The 20229-nt window shown below is 45.4% G+C and overlaps 1 pseudogene; it reads left to right on the forward strand.

Moving 5' to 3' along the window:
* The first annotated feature begins 10783 nt into the window (after window positions 1-10783).
* LOC123453575 lies at window positions 10784-18370 on the forward strand (annotated as a pseudogene).
* Window positions 18371-20229: the final 1859 nt, after the last annotated feature.

Consider the following 20229-nt stretch of genomic DNA (forward strand, 5'->3'; position numbering starts at 1 on the left):
TGTCTGGAGTTCATTTGCAGCAAGCAGTAAGAGGCCCTGGCATGCCCAGACTGTGGTGGTTTGACTCAGGTGTTCCCCATAAACTTAGGTGGTCTGAATGCTAGAGTCCCAGCTGATGGAGATTTGGGAATTAAGGCCTCCTGGAGGGAGTGTATTGTTGGGAGCGGGCTTATGGGTGTTATAGCCAGTTTCCCCTTGCCAGTGTTTGGCACACTCTCCTGTTGCTATTGTCCACCTTATGTTGGCCAGGAGATGATATCCACCCTCTGCTCATGCCATCGTTTTCCCCTGCCATCATGGAGCTTTCCCTCAAGCTTGTAAGCCAAAATAAACCTCTTTTTCCCAGAAGCTGCTCTTGGTTGGGTGACTTCTACCTGCAATGCGAACCTGACTGCAACACATACTTTCTCTCTTTCTTTCACTCTCTTTATCTCTCACACACACCACAAGTAAATAATATTTTTAATAAATTTGAATAAAAATTTAATTTTTAATAAAAAAGATATTTTTAATGGCTAGAAAGATGGCTTAGTATTTAAGGCACATTCCTGCAAAGCCAAAGAACCCAGGTTTGATTCCCCAGGACCCACATAAGCCAAATGCACACGGTGGTGCATGAATCTGGAGTTCCTTTGTAGCAGCTGAAGGCCCTGACTCACCCATTCTTTCTATCTGCCTCTCTCTCAAATAAATAAAATTTGAAAAATTAAAATAAATTTCAAAATTTTTAAAATAATTTTTATAAAGCAAAATGCAAGATAGACATGATGGTTCAGACTCAGGAGGCTGAGGTAGGAGCATTTTCATGAGCCCAAGGCTAGCCTGGGCTACAGAGTGAGTTCTAGGTCAGCAAGGGTTAGAGTGAGACCCTGATCTAAAAGCAATGAAAGTGTCCAAGTTGCAATGATCACTCAGGAACCCAGGTCGTCTACCCACAGGAGGAAAGTGTGGGGTCAGAATGAAGGAGGGTGTCAGCAAGGTAACTTTCTTTTGAAAGAATTGATTGTTGAGGTGATGGGGTGGAGAGGGGGTATGCTGGTGTGCATACAGGCCCACAGTGGGCCACAGAGGCTCAGTCAGGAAGACCCAGGATGTCGAGTCTACCTGATTGCAGGAGTTTCTGGACCAAGAGTGTGTCATTAGGCAAAGCCCAGCCCCACAAGTCCCTCCAGACCTAGTAAGACTGATGGGTTCACACCATAAGTGACCACAAATTCCATGTCCATGTTGATTTTCCTCAGAATGCTCCCTGTTGCTTTCAGATGTCCCTGTGTCTATTGAGGCCTGCCACCCTGTCAGAGTGGGGTAACTTACCAGCCTGGTAAATGAAACCGCCCCCCCAACCTTTATATCAAAACATAAAGGAAAAACAAACTGGGCTGGAGACATAGCTTAGCGGTTAAGGCACTTGTTTGCAAAGCCTAAGGACCCAGGTTCAATTCCCCAGTACCCATGTAAGTCAGATGCACAAGGTGGTGCTTGTGTTTGGAGTTCATTTTCAGTGGCTAGAGGCCCTGGCATGCCCATTCTCTCTATTTCTCTCTCTATCAGCCTCTCTCTCTTTCACTCAAATAAATAAACTTTTATAAAAACTTTTTAAAGTGGGGCTGGAGAGATTGCTCAGCAGTTAAGGCACTTGCCTGCAAAGCCTAATGACGGGTTTTGATTCCCCAGTACCCACGTAAAGCCAGATGCACAAAGTGGCACATGTGTCTGGAGTTCGTTTACAGTGGCTGGAGGCCCTGGCGCGCCCATTCTTTCTGCCTCTTCCTCTGTATCTCTCTCAAATAACTAAATAATGAAATATTTTTAAGATGAAAAAATTCAGTCTTTTACCAAGACCTGTCGACATAGGCCATGTTCACACTAAAACCGTGAAGAAGCTTTCTGGGTGGTCACTGAGAAGTACTGTGCACACCTGGACAATGACTCCCACGCCAACAAGTTCATGCTGGAGGAGACTGCTGTTATTCCTAGCAAGAAGCTCTGTAAGCACAGAGCAGACGTTGTCTCACATGTGACGAAGCAGATGCAGAGAGGTCCTGTGAGGGGCCTCCATCAGGGTGCAGGAGGAGGAGAGAGAGGGGAGACCATTAGGTTCCTGAGGTCTCAGCCCTTTGGGAGTTTGGGTGGCCTCTCCAGCCTTGCAGCCCACTCAGCCTACAGGTGGGATGGATTTTCAAACGCCATGTGGATTATTTTGAAATTTTTTCTGTTTTTTTCTGTAATATCTTCAATAAGTCTGGGAATAACACACACACAAAAATTAAACGTGCTAGTGGGACAGAAACGGGGCAGGGCTGGGTGGACGTGTTGTGCAATATGAGTAATGACCACCAGGTGACACTGTCGCTCCAAACCAATTTTATTGGGAAGGATTCGCTCCATACAAACCTTGCAAAGGATCGCAGTCAGAACCCGGCACATGCTCGCAATCTCCCTTTGGAGATCTTATTTTCAAGGTCAAAGTGTGTATATATAAGTATGTGAAAGTCTAATAATGAAATCCATTAGGTACACTTAATATATGCTAATAAGTAATTACTAGTTGAAAAGAGATCCCATTTGATCCTCGTATCCGCCCCAATGCAGTGAAAGGCTGACAGACAGTCCACGCCACAGATGAGAAAACCGAGGGTGGCCCTTCTCTAGGTGCTACTACTGCTCTGGGCAGAACAAGGACAGCCTGGAGGTGCTTAGCCCCAGACACATAGAAGGACTGGACTCTATACGGGGACCAGAGGCCGCTGGCTATCCCAGACCATGGAGCATTGAGGCCAAGACCCTGCAGAGCTTGGAGCAACCTTCAACTCCATTCTGGAAAAGATGGAGGTGATTTTTCTTGTCATCATCCCCTCACTACCAAAAAAAAAAAAAAAAAAAAAAAGTATAAAATCTTTTAAAAGTCCATTAAGTAGGAAGGAATAAACAAATAAAAAAATCAAACACATTCCCTATCTATCCTCGGACCCTTCTCTGAGAAGGTCAGAATTTTATATATATATCTTTTAATTTATTTATTTATTACAGATAAAGAAGGAGAGAGAGAGAATGGGCACACCTGGGCCTTTAGCCACTGAAGGTGAACTCCAGACGTAGGTGCCACACATGCATCTGGCTTCCGTGGGTACTGGGAAGTCGAGCCTGGGTCCTTAGGCTTTGCAGGTCAGTGCCTGAACTACTAAGCCTTCCCTCAGCCTGAAGTGCAGGTGATTATACAGTTGCAGACAACTTGGCTGTGAGGGCAGAGCTCATGGGACAGGAGAGTTTTCTGCAGAGAAAGTCAGAAGTACTGAGAGAAAACTTTAAAGGAGGATGGTCCAAACAGACAGTGGGCCAGACCTGTGCCCAAGGATGGACTCCGCGTACTTGGCACCAACAGCAAGAAGTGCAGTGCTCCACTAAGAAAGGCTGCCCGTTGCGATCCATGCCTTGGGCTACTCTCAGCATTCCTCACAACCATGCGTCACCAGGCTGTTGGAGGCACACATGAACCAGCCTGAGTGGACCATGAGCCATCCTGGTTGTCCTCGGCCTTTCACACTCACTTGTCATTTCACAACCAGAGATGACCTTTGTCATATGTACACCTGGAGGGTTACAGGCAAGCACACATTTATTTCCCCTAAGGGGAAAGTATTATTCCAGGCAAAGTTACATCCAGCTTACCAAATGCCAAATGCTGCATCTTTCTCCCCCAGTGGCAATAATCTCTTGGTAGCATATCCCACTGTGATGACGTCCCCCATGGCAGCTCTCCCCAATGTCAGGATATCAATGGCTCTGGGGTCGTGTCCTATCTGTTTAGAAGCCAATTATAAAAGAGACTCTCTTTCTCCGCAGTTCAAGAAGCTAAAGTACCAACACCCATAGGGTAGGTGGCCAGCTTGTAACAGGCCACCTGTGTTTGGCTGTCAAAACCCGGGCCATATGCCTACTCTAGGGCAGATGATGTAGGACAGCTCTACTTGAACAAGAGCAGAGGGGAGGAAAGAAAATTTTCCCAAGAGAAAGCCACCTCCTGTCTCACCCACCATTCAGCTTCAGCTATGGTGGAAAACTGAGCATGCCAACTGTGTTCTCGCTCGCTTCTTCTGTCCAGGGTATCCTCTAAAGCATGAGTCTCTTCATCTTGCAGTTGTATCCAGAACTGCAACAGAATTTATGCCACAGGAGAGCGGGGGCTCTCCAAGACACCAGGAATTGGTGGCAGGGTCCCAACGTCTCCCATTTGGGAGATATGTTCTATATGACTTCTCACGGGGTCTGCAGCAGGATTGAGCCTGGGTCAGTAGCACACCTGGTTGGATTGTCTATGCCTGTCTCATTCTACTGCCTCCCTGGCTCCTGCTTCCTGGGGCCCACCTGTATCGCTACCTGTTCAAGTCCTTGCCTCGGAGTCTGCTTTCAAGTAAGCACCAACGAAGACTCAAGACTTTTTAGAGGTGGCATAATCTAAGGTGGACCAACAGCATGTTAAGGATTAGTAATGGAAAGTTGGTTCAGAGTCATTCATGAAAGAAGGGAGAATAAATTCAAAGCATTTAAGACTCAGAAATAAACAAATTGCATCAAAGCTCTGTTTAGGCATAAGCATGTGTGTGAGGAATGCTAAAGAGAAGTAGGGCAATCAGGAGAGTGGTTGGGAGTGGAGACATGAAGGGGAGAGGTGCTGTGGCTTCAGAGAGCTGGTAGCTTGGTTCTTCCTAAGCCTGTGATCAGTTAACAAAAGCATTTGTCATTCTCTTTAGACCATTTGCATGTGTGATTTACTGTCAGGCACAGGGAGGGCCACGGGTTAAAGCAAGCCTAAGCTATCAGACAGGGATAGGACCCCAGGCTACGAAGAGATCTCAGCAGCCTGAACCACCCGGACTGAAAGGAAGGATCCTCAACCAATTCTTGGGGGTCGCAGTGAGCTTGGACCCCCAGAAAAATCCTGGGCAGAGATCAGCAGGAAATAGGGCCACTCCCTTCCCCAAGCCATGGGTGCCTGGACGTCCTGATAAGACTTAGGCTTCTCTTGTAGCCCTGTGACCTTTGGCCAGTTGCCTAGGAAATTCCTTATGTGGTATCAGCCAGCAGCCTTCACGCAGCCCACCCCCCTGTGGCCCGTACCCCGTACCTCTTCCCGCCACTAAATACATCACCTGACTCTCTCCTCACATGTTGAAATGAACATCCCTATATGCCACCTACACAGTGGCAAGCAACCTTTGCACCCACCAATCCCCTTAGGACCCTCTTTCTGCTCTCTTTCTCAACTGCTTATAAACACTCAGTCCCCTGACAAATAAATGAGCTGTGTGATAGGTGTACTTAGAGCCCTTTGATAGGATGGAATCTAAGAGAGGTTGAAATTCAACTCAAGACTACATACAACATTATGATTCTGTTTTAAACTATAAAGGTTTGTAGGGTAGTGGCCAGAACTGCAAAGAGCTGTACCTCTACAACTGAGTGGAATATTCTTAAAATGAGGACAAAGCAGGACTTTATTTTGCAGCACTGTTTTGGGGATAAATGAAATGCATTGTTCATATAAAGATAAAGGGTACTCATGATAAGAGCTCAGCTCCTAGTCTTTGAGCACCTGCCAGTCTCTTAGCATCCTGCAAGTGGGAAGCCTCTCCTGGAGGAGGCTGTGCAGATAAGGACCAGAAAGAGCTCTGAGCAAACAGACCACTGACTGGAGGGGTGCCATCCAACACCCCACTGACCTGCAATCCCTGGCTCTGCAGTCTTGTTAAATCTGCTTCTGAGGGACATGAAGCACAATGCATTAGTGAAAAAAAAAAGAAAATCTACAGGAAAATAGAGAGCAATGAGTCAACACAACGATATCAGCTTGAAACTTTTCTAAACATAACTTTACCATTTTATTTTGAGTATCAGTGACCCAAAGATATCCCAAAGAGAACAACTGTCTTCACATTGCTCTAAATGACTATGTGAGTGTGTCCATTTATTTTACATTATAACCAACATTCCCTTTTGTGTACATGTGGTGTGAGTGCATGTGTGTATATGCACATTTGTATGTGTGAGCACACATGTGTGTACATGCACATGGAAGCCCAAGGCTGGCATCAAGTGTCTTCCTCTGTTGCTTTCTACCTTGCTCTCTTGAGACAAGGTCTCTCTCAGAACCCAACACTCACCCATTTGGCTAGACAAGCTAACCAGCAAGCCCTGGGGGATTCCTCTGTCTCTACCTTCCCAGTTCTGGGATTACAGGCAAGCACTACCCTGCCTGGCATCTCACATGGGTACTGAGGACCTGAACTTGGGTCTTCATGTTTTCACATCAAGTTATGTCCCCACTAAGCCATCTCCTCGACCTTCTATTTCGTCATTGTTCCTTATAGTTGTCAAAATCATGTTTTATTGGCTTGGGTTTGGGTTTTTGTTTTGTGGTTGTTGTTGCTGTTTTGTTATGTATTCTGTTTTGTTTCATTTGGTTTTGGACTTATTTTATGTCGCGCAGGCTAGCCTGAAACTCACAATTATCCTGCCTCAGGCTCTTGAGAGCTGAGATTACAGGGGTGGTTTATACCTGATTTATATGTATTCATCACTGAAAGGCCCATACAGGAAATAATGATTCTCTGTTGTAGTTACCTTCTCATTACCGGGACAAAACACCCAACTAGAAGCAGGTTATGGAAGGAAAGGGTTTATTTTGGGTTTACAGATTTCAGGGGAAGCTTCGTCATGGCATAAGAAGCTGGCTCACTTCATCAGACATCCATAGCAGAGAGAGAGAGAACAGCTAGAGCTTCAGCTGGCTCTAACACAGTAAGTGGGGCTGGACTAAAGATAAGAGGAAGCTTCATCAAAAACACCCAAGGTTATGGGGCTTAAAATCCAAACCATCACAATTTTGAAGACAAAATTCCAACTCCCTACCAACATTCCTTAGGGATACCACTAAGATTTTTAAAAATGTTTTCAAATCATTTGGTATGTGGCTTTCCAATCTTTTCTTTTATAAGCAGCATACTATGCCAGACTGCTTTATGACTAGTTTCTCCTCCAAGGAGTATTTTTGAGTATCTTTCTCAAGCATACACATAAAAGCCCACTTTTTGTTATACTTGATCTGCTGAAAAATCCCTTGAAATATTTTTGAAGGCAACACATCAAAACATGGAGGGAAGGAAGGGCTGGAGGGATGGCTTAGTGATTAAGGCATTTGCCTACAAAGCCAAAGGACCCAGGTTCAATTCCCCAGGACCCACATTAGCCAGATGCTGGGGGAACATACATCTGGAGTTTGTCTGCAGTAGCTGGAGGCCCTGGCATGCCCAAAAGGAAGCTCCATGATGACAGGGGGAAATGATGGCATGAGCAGAGGATAGGAATCATCTCCTGGCCAACATTAGGTGGACAACAGCAGCAGAAGAGTGTGCCAAACACTGACAAGGGGAAGCTGGATATAACACCCTTAAGTCCACCCCCAACTTTATGGAGGACATCTGAACCAAACCACCACACCCACATAAAGCCACATGCAAAAAGTGGCACATGCATCTCTCTATCTCTGTCTGTTTCTCTTCTCTCTCTCCTTGCAAATAAATACATAAAAAAATAATTAAAAAGTATCACTAACTCAAGATCTGAATAGCACCCTTGCTACTCTTCTGATTGTCATGTCACAGCTCACTCTGGACTCTTGGAAATATCATTAGAACTTTGATTTTCAGCATGCATACCCAGCCCACATCCACATTTCTCATCACATTGCATATGCCAAATGCCATTAATAGAACAATGCTGGCTTAAAGCCAAAGTGAGCCACCTATTTTCATTAAGACTGTGTTCAGTTAGTGAAAGGGAGAGACAAATGCAAGAATAGAACAGCATAGACTCCAAAAATACCTTGGGGAAAATTCATTTTTAAAGGTGTAAAAATAATTCAGTGGTGGGAAGGAGTGGTCTTTATTATAAATGTTGCTGGAATATTTGAGCTCCATATGCAAAACAGAATCTCAGCCTAAATACTGTGCTATTCAAAATTAGTTCAAAAGGGACCATCGATCTAAATGTAGATGGTAAACTTTAAAATGCTCAGTTAGAAGAGAACATAGAAGGAAGCCTGCGGGACTTCCTAGGATTAGTCAGCAAATTTTAAATATACCCAAAGAGCCATATAATGGAGGAAAATGGTAACTTAGCCTTCCAAGTTAAAAACATTTCCTCTCTGAAGAACATGTTTAAGAAGGTAAAAAAGAAACTACAGCCTGGGAAAAATTATTTGCAAATCATATGTCACACAAAGTAGTAGAGCATGGGCTGGAGAGATGGCTTAGCAGTTAATGCACTTGCCTGCAAAGCCTAAGGACCCAGGTCTGATTCCCAGTGTCCGGTTGAAAGGATAAAAGTTGCCCTGTTTTCTAGTTGCTCCGCTAACCTGCCTTTTTAAGCTTCTGTAATAAGGCTTGCTTGCTGCTGCATTGAACCGCAGAACTGCCATTTTACAACCGCCTCCATTTTGTAAAAAGCATACCATGAGGAACCTGACCTTTTGTGCGCCTTATACAATGCCTAAATTCCAGGAACTCGAGCTGAACAAACAACTCCTAGTTCCTCACTAAGATAACTCCCCACCTGGACACAACCAATCAACGGTCAACACATATCTGAAGCCCCCAGACTCGAGCCCGCCCCGTGGGCCCCACCCCATCAAAGGGACCCACGGCTGGAAAGCCCCTATGAATATGTATACCTATGGTTTTAGCCTTTATAAGCTGACCAAACCCGTTGCTAGGGGCTCTCCACCCCCTCCTGCGAGAGGAATCTGTGTTGAGCCCCGATGCATCGGATTCAATAAACCTCGTGCGGTTTGCATTGAGAGCGTCCTGCGTGAGTGTTCTTGGGGTCCCGTAGACCGCCCTGAGCGGGGATCCCTCCGGGGAACCCCACACGGTAAGCCAGATGCACAAGGTGGCACCTGTGTCTGGAATTCATTTGCAATGGCTAGAGGCCCTGGTGGGTCCACTCTCTCTATATATATATCCGCTTCTTTTTCTCTCTTTCAATTAAATAAATAAATAAAATATTTTTTAAACATAGTAGAAGATTAAAAATGTGTGGAGGTGGGCTGGAGAGATGGCTTAGCAGTTAAGCGCTTGCCTGTGAAGCCTAAGGACCCCGGTTCGAGGCTCGGTTCCCCAGGTCCCACGTTAGCCAGATGCACAAGGGGGCGCACGCGTCTGGAGTTCGTTTGCAGAGGCTGGAAGCCCTGGCGCTCCCGTTCTCTCTCTCCCTCTATCTGTCTTTCTCTCTGTGTCTGTTGCTCTCAAATAATTAAATTAAAAAAAATACTAAAAAAAAAAAAATACTAAAAAAAATGTGTGGAGGTGCATGCCTTTGAAAATGCTAAGTGCAGAGAGAATTGTATTTGGAGATTTTGCTTATGAGCTTTCTAAGGGGAAGGAAAGACCACAGAAAACTTTGTTGGAACTGGACTACTGGTGTAACGACTGTTTGTACTCAGCTCTCCATGCCCAGAGAGTTTGATCAAAGTTAAATTTGTAATGGACTAGTGTGCTTCGCTAACGATATGGGACTGAGAAAGTTAAAAGTTAAAGTTTGGAAAACTCAAGCAAATTTAAAATTACAGGCACTGAGACTGGTTGCTGAAGCTGCCATTGGCAAATACGTTAGCATTTGGGAGGAAGATGGCCCAAGTACTTTACACGGAAACAATGGAAAGGATGCCGGAGGAATGACTGAATGGTAGAAATGCAAACTCTTTTGAAAGGAGTTTAAGGAAAGGAAGAAACCTGCTCTTCAAGGTCACGGTTTCTTTTGTCTGTGAGTTAAGAACATGGCTGTGTCCTGCACACTTGGTACTAGTTTGGGAAGCATGAAAAATACCTGGGATGGGGCGTGCACTGCATTTGGTTCCAGAATCTGCTGCTAAAACACAGCAAGTGAGGTAGGGCATGATTCCCCTGACAGGCCAGTGAAGCTATTGGAAGATGGACCATGGTTTGCAGCAGAGACCCAGGGATGTTTAGATATGCTGGGAATGCGAAAGGGCTATCATGGAGCATTGTTGGGTTGGGATAGAAGTTTTCCCTGGTGATTCAGCCAAGTTTGAGGGGCAAAATTGGAAAATCCAGAAATGGTCAGTCACTGGCCATGATACTGAACATGAATTGCAGATGTTTGACGTTTGCTTGATGGTTATTGAGTTTACAATGGTCCACTCTCCTTGTTATGTCTTACAGCATTTGGAAATGTTTACTTTGTGCCTGTATTTGTTAAAAGTATATAACTTGTTTTGATTTTATGGGACTCACAGCTAAGTCACAATCTTAAATCTCAGATGAGACTTGGGACTTTGGAACTATTTTAAGTTGGTAAAGACTGCGGAGACCTTTGAAGTTGGGCTGAATACAATTTACTGTGTGAGATGGTTGTGAATCTAATGGGGGTCAGGGGTGAAATGTGGTCATTTGAATGGATTGTTCCCAATAGATTTAAAAGTTTATTAAAACATATCTCTAGCCACCTGGCTGGAGGAAGTGTCATTGTGAGCCGACCCTAGGGTCCAGCCCTAAGGTGTGTTTGGGAGTGGATACGGAATTCCATTCTAAAGGTATACAGAGTGCTTGAACTCTGCCTGGGGTTCTTGGACTGAACTTGCTTGTGGTGCTGATGGTGGTGTCTCTCTCTCTCTCTATCTCTCTCTCTATCTCTATCTCTATCTCTATCTCTATCTCTATCTCTCTCCCCATGGACCTACAAAAGGAGGCCAGCTTCTTCCATCATTATGGAATTTGCCCTGGTCCGTAAGCTTCAGTAAATTCCCTTCCTCCCATATCTGTCTGATCTGGAGGTTCATCCCAGCAACATGAAGCTGACTACTTCAGGCTTGGTGTCACACTATAAAGAGAGCAAAATGTTGTGTTTCTCTACATTTCTTTATACCTAGCCTAGAGAAAAATAGAAGTCACTTCCTTGTAGGAGCTCATAAATGAATGGAATGAAACACTTTAAGCAGATGGAGATGGTTGATAAACAGGAGGCTCTGCATTACCCCCACCCCCACCCTCACCGCCTGCATTGTTGAGCAAACTCCTTAAGGGCAGATAAGCTGCATATTGGGAGATTCCTGGTCTCAAGTCTACCTCAACCCCCCCCCCCCCCCAGGTGCTTCCTGTAAGTGACCAACAGCTCACTCCCAGTACTTTGTGAGTCAGTGGTCTTGTTTGTGCAACACCAACTATAGTGTCTTGCCATAGCAATTGGGAGAAAGAAGCAAGAATGAGCTGATCTCTGGTAAGGGGACAGCTGGGCTATAACACCCCAGAGTCCTCTCCCAGGAACTCACCATCTCCAGCAAAACTCCATCTTCCAAACTGCCACCAACTGGGGACCAGTCATTCAAAACACATGAGGCAGGTTGGAGGGATGGCTTAGTGGTTAAGGCATTTGCCTGAAAAGCCAAGGGACCTAGGTTCAATTCTCCAGGACCCACGTTGGCCAGATGCACAAGGGGGCACACGCATCTGGAGTTCATTTGCAGTCTCTCTCTGTGTCAAATAAATAAATAAATACAAAAATATATTTTAAAAAAACCACACATGAGGGAGCTCCTGAGTTCGGAGATTCCATTTGGCACTGGAAAGAAGCTCCGATGGCGACGCTGCTGCAGCGAATCCACCAGCTCCAGGCTGAGTGCGCACGGCCGGTACCTACGCAGTGGTCCGCACTATGACTTTCCCCGCTACCGGACCGCCTGCCACGAGGTGACCCAGGCCTCTGCCGCCGCCTCGTGGGAGCTGCTGGTGGTAGAAGCGGAGCTGGCCGGGCAGCGGGAGCATCCTGCAGCAGCTGGAGCCGACCTGCCTGGCCATGGTGGCGCTGCTGCAGCTAATGGTAATGCCAGAGGTGACAGACCAGGCGTGTCCCACAGAGACGCTCCAGCTGAAAACAAAGGTAAAAAAAAAAAAAAAAAAAAAAAACATGGAGGCGATCAGCGGGGTTCTCCAGGAACTCAGGTTGGATGCTGAATCTGCTGAGTGAGGGAGGCTCCCCAGAGATGCCGAGAAAGGAAGGTTGGAAAAGAGGCTGGTGGCTTCCAGCCCAGCCCTGACCGCCAGCTGGTCGAGGTCATACCCTTCTGGGCTGCCCACCTATGTACCTCCCACAATAAAGGAAACTCAGTCTGCAGCCCTTCCACCAAAAATAAATAAATAAAGAGGCTATGGGGGACAGTGTGGTGTTCAAACCACCACGGTGATAATATATGTAATATTTCCCTAAAGGGTTCCTAAAAGGAAGAAAGCTCTGTGTGACACATACCCAATGTGTATTCCCTGTGAACTTGCACAAAGGCAATGCACCAGCAAAACCGAAGGAACAGGAGTGGAAGGGGAAAGAAAGAAGGCTCAAACATCAAATCTTCACAGCTAAGAGCATCTCAAGTTCTCTAAACCCTAACCTTACATTTGGAACCCTATATGACATGCATAGTTCAAGATAGTGAAAGGCCCGAGAATTCAGAAGCCCAGAAATACTATCACGCTCCAAAGGGAGCTTAAGCGGGCCCCTGCATACCTCAAACTCCAGGCTTTACTCTCTGTTGAAAGCAAGTAAAGAATCCCTCTTCTCATTATATCAGAGCCCCCTCCTAATATAAAACTAGGTAAAAAGGGCATGAGATAGCCCTCAAGGATGGGAAATGAGTAATGAAGTAAACCACTTATTTGGTTTCTGTAAATAGCCTGCACCATAAGCCTTAATAGCCCACACTGTAAGCCTTAGAAGCCTGCACCATAAGCTGTAACAGCCTGCCTCAGACCACCAAGGTCATAGGAGACTGATACCACACTCTGCTACCCCCACCCAAGGACCTGCACAAATGCTGACCACCAAGGTCATAGGAGACTGATACCACACTCTGCTACTCCCACCCAAGGACCTGTGCAAATACTGACCACCAAGGCCATAAGAGACTGATTGGTCCACGAGGGGCTTGAACAAATTAAACTAATTGGCTTAGAAACTATGGAGTGGCACAAACTGACTGGCTTGCACCCCGCGGGCTCCTGATATTAAAAAAATGATTGGTCTAATGCACAGGCTTTGTTAGAAACCCTATAAAAACTGTCCCGTTCCTGCATTCGGGGCTCTGCAGTCCTCTACCCCTGTGCGGTGTACGACTCTGGGCCCCAGCGCGCTTGGAATAAAATCCTCTTGCAGTTTGCATCAAGACCGCTTCTCATGAGTGATTTGGGGTGTCACCATATCCGGGCAGAGCGTGGGGTCCCCATCTTGGGGTTCCTTCAGTATAATCCGAGGCAACTCAGAAGAAATGGAACCCTCTGCAGCATGGTGTCCTTTCAGCATGTGGACACTGTGATTTTCAATTCTTGTCTCTGTTTAGCAGGCTTCACTTAAAGTTCCCAATTTCTTCTTATCCTTTCCCTGTACAGCATGGCTTCTACCTCACCTTTTGGATATGGCAGGCAACTAGTTGCTAATGTCCCAACTTTGAAAATATAACCTAAATTGAAATGATCAGAAGTCAAACTATTTTGTGGATTATGCTCAAAGAGATGACCTACTGTAATGCAAGGAACATTGAGCCTGGATTAAGAGATCCTTCTGTAAGCCTACGTGGGTGTCCCGTGCACGGTAGGAAGGTTAGCAACATACTTCACCTATCTAACCGCTAGAGGCAAATACTACCATTCTCCTGGCCCTGCTCCCCCAAGTTTGGACCATCAACAATGTCTCAGGATATTGTCAAGTGTCCATGAGGGAGCAAATTCATCCCATCCCACCACTGCTGAATAACTTTTACGTGGAAGCACGCAGAACTGGGCTTTGAAGCACTGAAAGACATCTCACCCTTCGGGTGTGAGCTTCCCTAAAAACACATCTTGAGAAAAAGAAAGCATGGACATTAGAGTCATTTGCCATTTTAAGAGAATGAACAGGGAGCTGGAGTGAAACCGTGGCTGATCTGAACTCTTCCTTCCTCCCTCTAAGCCCAACCAGATGCTATCTGCCTCCTAAAGCTTCCCTTAAGCCTGCCTTCTGCTCTAGTACCCCAGAACTGAAAAGTATCACAAATGTTAGAGAGGAAGAAGCTTCCAGAAAAAACTGGAGAGCTCCACTATGAAATGCTATGGAGCAGCAGAGCAGGATGAGATAAAAGGGGAGCTGGTACACTTGGCACAAGAATCCAATGGTTGCACCACTAAGGACGTCACTGTCAGCAAGGGCAGCCCCACAGCCCAGAACAGATGGTTCACTGCCATGGGTTAAAGCAAAAGAAAGATGAGGGAAGAGGAGAGACATCCAAGAGAAATGACCAGGTCAAAATTATAGCTTTCAATGTATTCACCTCACCCCTTCTGGCACTGGTACCCACTAGGGTCCTAGGTCCAAAGCTGACCATATTGTAAGTGAGAGCTTGTCTGTCCTCCTGTCAGCAACAGCAATATGTGTGGGGTAACATGCTATTGAGCCTCAGAATGTGTCTGTACGCTCCCTCCGGAGGCAGATAAGAACCTGGAGTCTTTCCCTGTCTTAACCAAACATAGGCTTAATAAATACTCATTGATTTATGTATGGTCTCTGGAGCTCTAAAGAGCTGTAAAGTAAATTCCATCTCAGCTCTCCTCCTCTGGAATTCCACACACTTCTTTATCTGGAGGGTTTCCTTCCTGTATATTTCTCCAGGAAGACTTTGCACACAAACATCTCTGTTACTTGAATAAGCACAATAAATCCTGTTTGCCCACCACAATTTACCCAACCAAACAAAAGTCTCATAAAGAGAACCAACACAAATATTTACTACAGAAGAAATTATATGAGGAAAAAAAAATTACTGGGGAAAGGTCTATAGTAAAAGGAGCTTGATCTAGAATCCACAGAAACTGCTAAGCAACCCCCAGTTGTTTTTGAATATTCATCTGTTGGAAGGGACCAAGCTGACACCATGACAGGGTGCAGTGAGGTGCCATTCTAACTAGGCCTAAGTTTCAGTTTCCCAGAAAGGCAGGCAGGACTTCTGGACAGGGTCTGCCCTGACATGTGCCAGGGAAGATAGCGGCCCAATGGCTGAGTCAGTTTCTGGACATGCCCAGACCTGTCCCTTTCATTCCTTCTGCTCCAACCAATCAGAGATGCACAATTGTAACCACTGCTTACCTAGCCAATCATTTTAAAAATTACCTAGCCTGCAAAAACCTTAGGACAAATCCAAAAGAATACAAGGACAGTTACTGTTCAAATTAGCCAATCTTGTTAGAAAAGACTAAGCCCGCCAAAATTCCACTAGCTGTGCTTAAAAGGCACCTGCCAGCTCTTCTCATGGTCGCCATTTTGCATAAATGGTTGACCCCCACATGCTGGCTGATTCTGCAGAATAAAGGCTCTTTGCTTTTACATACTGTTTGAGTCTGAGGTCTTTCTTCAGCAATTCTCAGACCCTTACACTGTCATGGTTTCTTCCTAACATGCCACTATGAGAAGATGTTTACTTGTTTTGTTTGTTATCTGTCTCCCCAACCAGAAATGTAGGCTTCGTGAGAGAAAGCGCTGACCAGCAGAATACCCCAAACCCTCCAACAGTGTGTGGTACATGGTACGTAGTAAATGTTGATTGAGTAGTAGGTTGGTAGGTAGGATTGGGTTGGTGGATAGCTGAAAGAGTAGATGGATTGATAGTTTAGTCAATCTTTTGATACCTCTGAGTGTGCAACCTTACCCAAATAAAGGCCCAACAAGTCTCTGGTTATAATTGAATTCCATCCTATTTAAGCTGCAAATGAACTCCAAATGTACGTGCCACCTTATACATCTGGCTTTACATGGGTACTGGGAAATCAAACTCTGGTCCTTAGGCTTTGCATGCAAGCACCTTAACCGCTGAACCATCTCTCCAGCCCAAAAGTACTTTATTAATGGGCCCAATGGGACTGTGCTATAGCTTTAAGAAAGGAGTGGGGAATAGAGAGGGAGGCTGCCATGCAGGTGTGCAATGCCAGCCCAGTGGGGCCACAGGCACCTGGGGGAGTCTACATATGCAGTGAGATGTTCATGGCTGGCCCAAAAGGTGCAGTTGCAGAGCTCAGGCTGGCAGGACATAGATGGACCTCCCAGGACCCTCTCAGCAGAGCAGGAAGTGGGTGAGTCCAGGACTCTTGGATAGAGAAGAGAAAGAAAAGGGAAAGAAAAGAGACAGATGGGGAAGGGGAGGGGAGGAGAACAAGGAAAAGGGAGAGAAGAAGAGGGAGAGGGGGAGAGGGAGGGAGATGAGAATAGAGACCATCAGCCACATTGAGCTCATTGATAATTTGGACTAAATAAAATTTTTAAAAATTGAATTTTGAGTTTACCAGCGACTTTTCAGGCACCCGAGAACCACATGTAGCTAGACGATACCATGTTGAAGCATCTATAGAGACACTGCTATCATCACAGAAAGTTCTAGTTGGCAATTCTTTGCTAAGATGAAGGGAAAACAAAACTAAATAAGAATTATTGTAGCAGCCTGTGCAACAGACTAGGGTCAGTTAGCTAATTTAGTCTGCCAAAATTTAGCCCCTTTGCAATTTGCAGCAGTGACTTACTGTGAAAATATAAAATTTTTCTTAGGAAAAGACACAAACTTTTATTATGTATTATGTGGCTCTGTAGAGAAAAAATATGAGAAAATTAAAGTGCCTAAGAAAAAAATTAATTCCACTAGCCTACCTACCCATCTTTAACGTTTTATTTATTTATTTGTTTATTTGTCTTTGAGTTAGGGTCTCACTCCAGCCCCAGCTGACCTGGAATTCACGATGTAGTGTCAGGTTGGCCATGAACTCATGGTGATCCTCCTATCTCTGCCTCCCAAAGGCATGTGTCGCGAGCACTCTCAAAGATGATTGGTTGAGAGGATTCTGCCGGCGAAGGTCAATGATACTCAAGACACTGGTGTACTTGCAAAGGAGTTTACTGGGATGAAAGTCACACACAAGCAAGTCCAAACTATCACAAATAATATTATAGCTAATATAATATTCATCGCTACATTACTAACACAAGAATATTTCTAACGAGTCTAACATATATACGACCTGACAACGCGAGATTTGAGTTGCGACATTTACGACGTTTTACGACCTGACCAACGTGGGGTTCGAGCTGCGACGTTGTTTACTTTCGGTTCGCGGCGCTCTAAGCTGAGTCTTGGTCCGCTGGCGTAAGCTAGTGCTACTGGCTTACGGATGATCGTTCGGACAGCGTTCGGACAGAGTGTCAGGCTGATGAATTCGGATCGGTGATGTTTCTCACGGGGGTCTCAGTCAGGACTGCTGAGTAACCTTTCAGTCAGTCATAGTGTCGGGGAGACTGAGACAATGGTTGCTGAGCAGCTGGGGTTTTTATGCCTTCCAATGCTTATCTAATAGTTTCACACACACATCTGCTAATCTTTACTACGTCACTGCACACAGAGTTTTGCTTACAAGCTTTGACTTTGCATTTTTTACTCTCACAACAAACTTGTTTATCCTAAACTGGCCCTGGACCATATGCTGGTCCTTACATGCTCATAACAGCATGTGACACCATGCCCACCTCACCTTTACCTTTTTTAAAAACTTTTTTTTTTTTTTTGTTTGTTTTCCAAGGTAGGGTCTCATTCTAACTCAGGCTAACTTGGAATTCACTATGTAGTCTCAGGGTGGCCTAGAACTCACAGCAATCCTCCTACCTCTGACTCCCAAGTGCTGGGATTAAAGGTGTGTTTCAGCACACCCCACTCATCTTTAATTTTTTAAAAACATTTTTTACTGACAACTTCCATAATTAGAGACAATAAACCATGATAATTCCCTCCCTCACTTTTCCCTTCAAAAACCACTCTCCATCATATCCCTCCTCTCAATTATTATCTCATTTATTTTGATGTCATCATCTTTTCCTCTTATTATGAGGGTCTTGTGAAGGTAGTGCTAGGTGTGGTGAGGTCATGGTTATAGTGGATAATTTATGTCTGAATGATTATATTGTAAACAGTCCTACCCTTCCTTTGGCTCTTACATTCTTTTCACCACCTCTTCTGCAATGGACCCTGAGCTGTGATAGAGATGTTTCCATGCTGAATACTCCTCTGTCACTTCTTCTCAGCCCTATGGTGCCTTTGGGTCATCCCAGTGGTCACTGCCATCTAAAAAGAGAAGCTTCTCTAACCAAAAGTGGAAATATCATTAATATATGGGTATGAACATTAAGAAAAGTGCTTGCTTACAGGGCAGTTTGGTGAGCATAATATATGCCTCTAGCCAAACAAGAGCAGGTATTACACTCCTAAGGCCCATGACCTCCCCCTCCATAGGCTTTTGACTAGGTTTTCAGTACCAGGCCTGTATTCCTTCCCATGGGGCAGTCCTCCAGTCCAATTAGAGAGCAGTTGGTTCCCCATAATAAAATACCACTATTGCACCTGTTCAGTCATTTGGTCTGTCTGATCAAACTTAAGGCTTGCAGTGTCCACTGTTGCTTATCATCGCTGATGACTTCTTTCTCCCCATAGGGCTATATGCAGCATAGCTTTTTACAGCTTTTTGTCAGCTTGTTGCAGTCTGAGTCGCATTGCTGGTAGAAATCACCCAACCAAGAGCAGCTTCTGGGAAAAAGAGGTTTACTTGGCTTACAGGCTCAAGGGGAAGCTCCACGATGGCAGGGAAAAATGATGGCATGAGCAGAGGGTGGACATCACCCCCTGGCCAACATAAGATGGACCACAGCAACAGGAGGGTGTGCCAAACACTGGCATGGGGAAACTGGCTATAAAGCCCTTAAGCCCGCCCCCAACAATACACTCCCTCCAGGAGGCATTAATTCCCAAATATCCATCAGCTGGGAACCTAGCATTCAGAACACCTAAGTTTATGGGGGACACCTGAATCAAACCACCACATTCCGCCCCTGGCCCCCATAAACTGATATCCATACATGATGTAAAATACAATACATTCAGTCTGACTTTAAGAGTCCCCATAGTTTTTATCAATCCCAATGATGTTCATACATCCCCATAGTTCGAGATCTTTTAACTGAGCCATAATACCAAAATATAACCTCACAAAACCCAGAATGGCACAGAATAAATATTCACACTGCAAAAGATGGCATTGAGCATAGCAAAGAAACATTCAACCAATACAAGATTTAAAACAACCAGGGAAAACATCAAACTCTGTAGCTTCAAGTGCAGCAACTCTAGCCAGTGACAAATCTTCAAGTCCGATAATTCTAACCAGCAACAAGTCTCTGGCATTCCAATTCCGCCCCTCCAGCTAGGCTACTCACAGTCCTGGGAAACTTCATCGGGCCGGCAGCTCCTCGGCAGCCATCTCATGGTCCCGGCATCTCCACTGGGTCTCCACTGCAAGCCACAGTTCATCTTCATGGCCCCATGGGGTCTCTATGCAGGCAACCAGCAAACCTGCTTCACACTGCCCATGGCCATTTCCAAAACACAAGACCGTGTTGCAAACTCAATGACCCTCTTTCCAGCATTTCTTATACTCCACAATACCAGGTAGGGTGCCAATTTGTTAATCCAGGGGGGAATTAAGCAGACTTTGAAGAACAGGACTCCTTGAGCACTCAGGCCCCTTCAAGAGAGTCTACATTCTTCTTGTTGCCCCAGCACAGGTCAGCTAGCCCAGTCTCAAAGGTTGTAATCTTTCAGTTGCAGCTGAACGGGCCATAGTTCACCCAAAGATTTTTCTTTCTGTGCCATATCCCTCTGCACACACCAGTTCATTTCTACGCAAAGCAACCCTGCACAACTTCTCAGGACATGGGCATAAGAGCAAGCTTCTCACACAAACTGCTAGCCCAGTCCAGGCACAGCTCTTTCTCACCCTCATAAGCCAAACCTCACAGTCCATAGTTCTTACTGCCTTCAGGTCTTTCAGCTCTGACCAGGATAGACCATCAAGCTGTACTTACAGCACTGCAAGGCATCTCTTAGGCCAAGGTTTCAACTCCTTCCACATTCCTCTTGAAAATCAGCTTCAAAAGGCCGAAGCCACACAGTCAGGTGTCTATCAGCAACCCCACTTCTGGTACCACTTTACTGTTGCAGTCTGAGTCGCATTGCTGGTAGAAATCACCCAACCAAGAGCAGCTTCTGGGAAAAAGAGGTTTATTTGGCTTACAGGCTCGAGGGGAAGCTCCACGATGGCAGGGAAAAAT

Source organism: Jaculus jaculus, chromosome 12 (genome assembly GCF_020740685.1).
Source record: "Jaculus jaculus isolate mJacJac1 chromosome 12, mJacJac1.mat.Y.cur, whole genome shotgun sequence".
NCBI lineage: Eukaryota > Metazoa > Chordata > Mammalia > Rodentia > Dipodidae > Jaculus > Jaculus jaculus.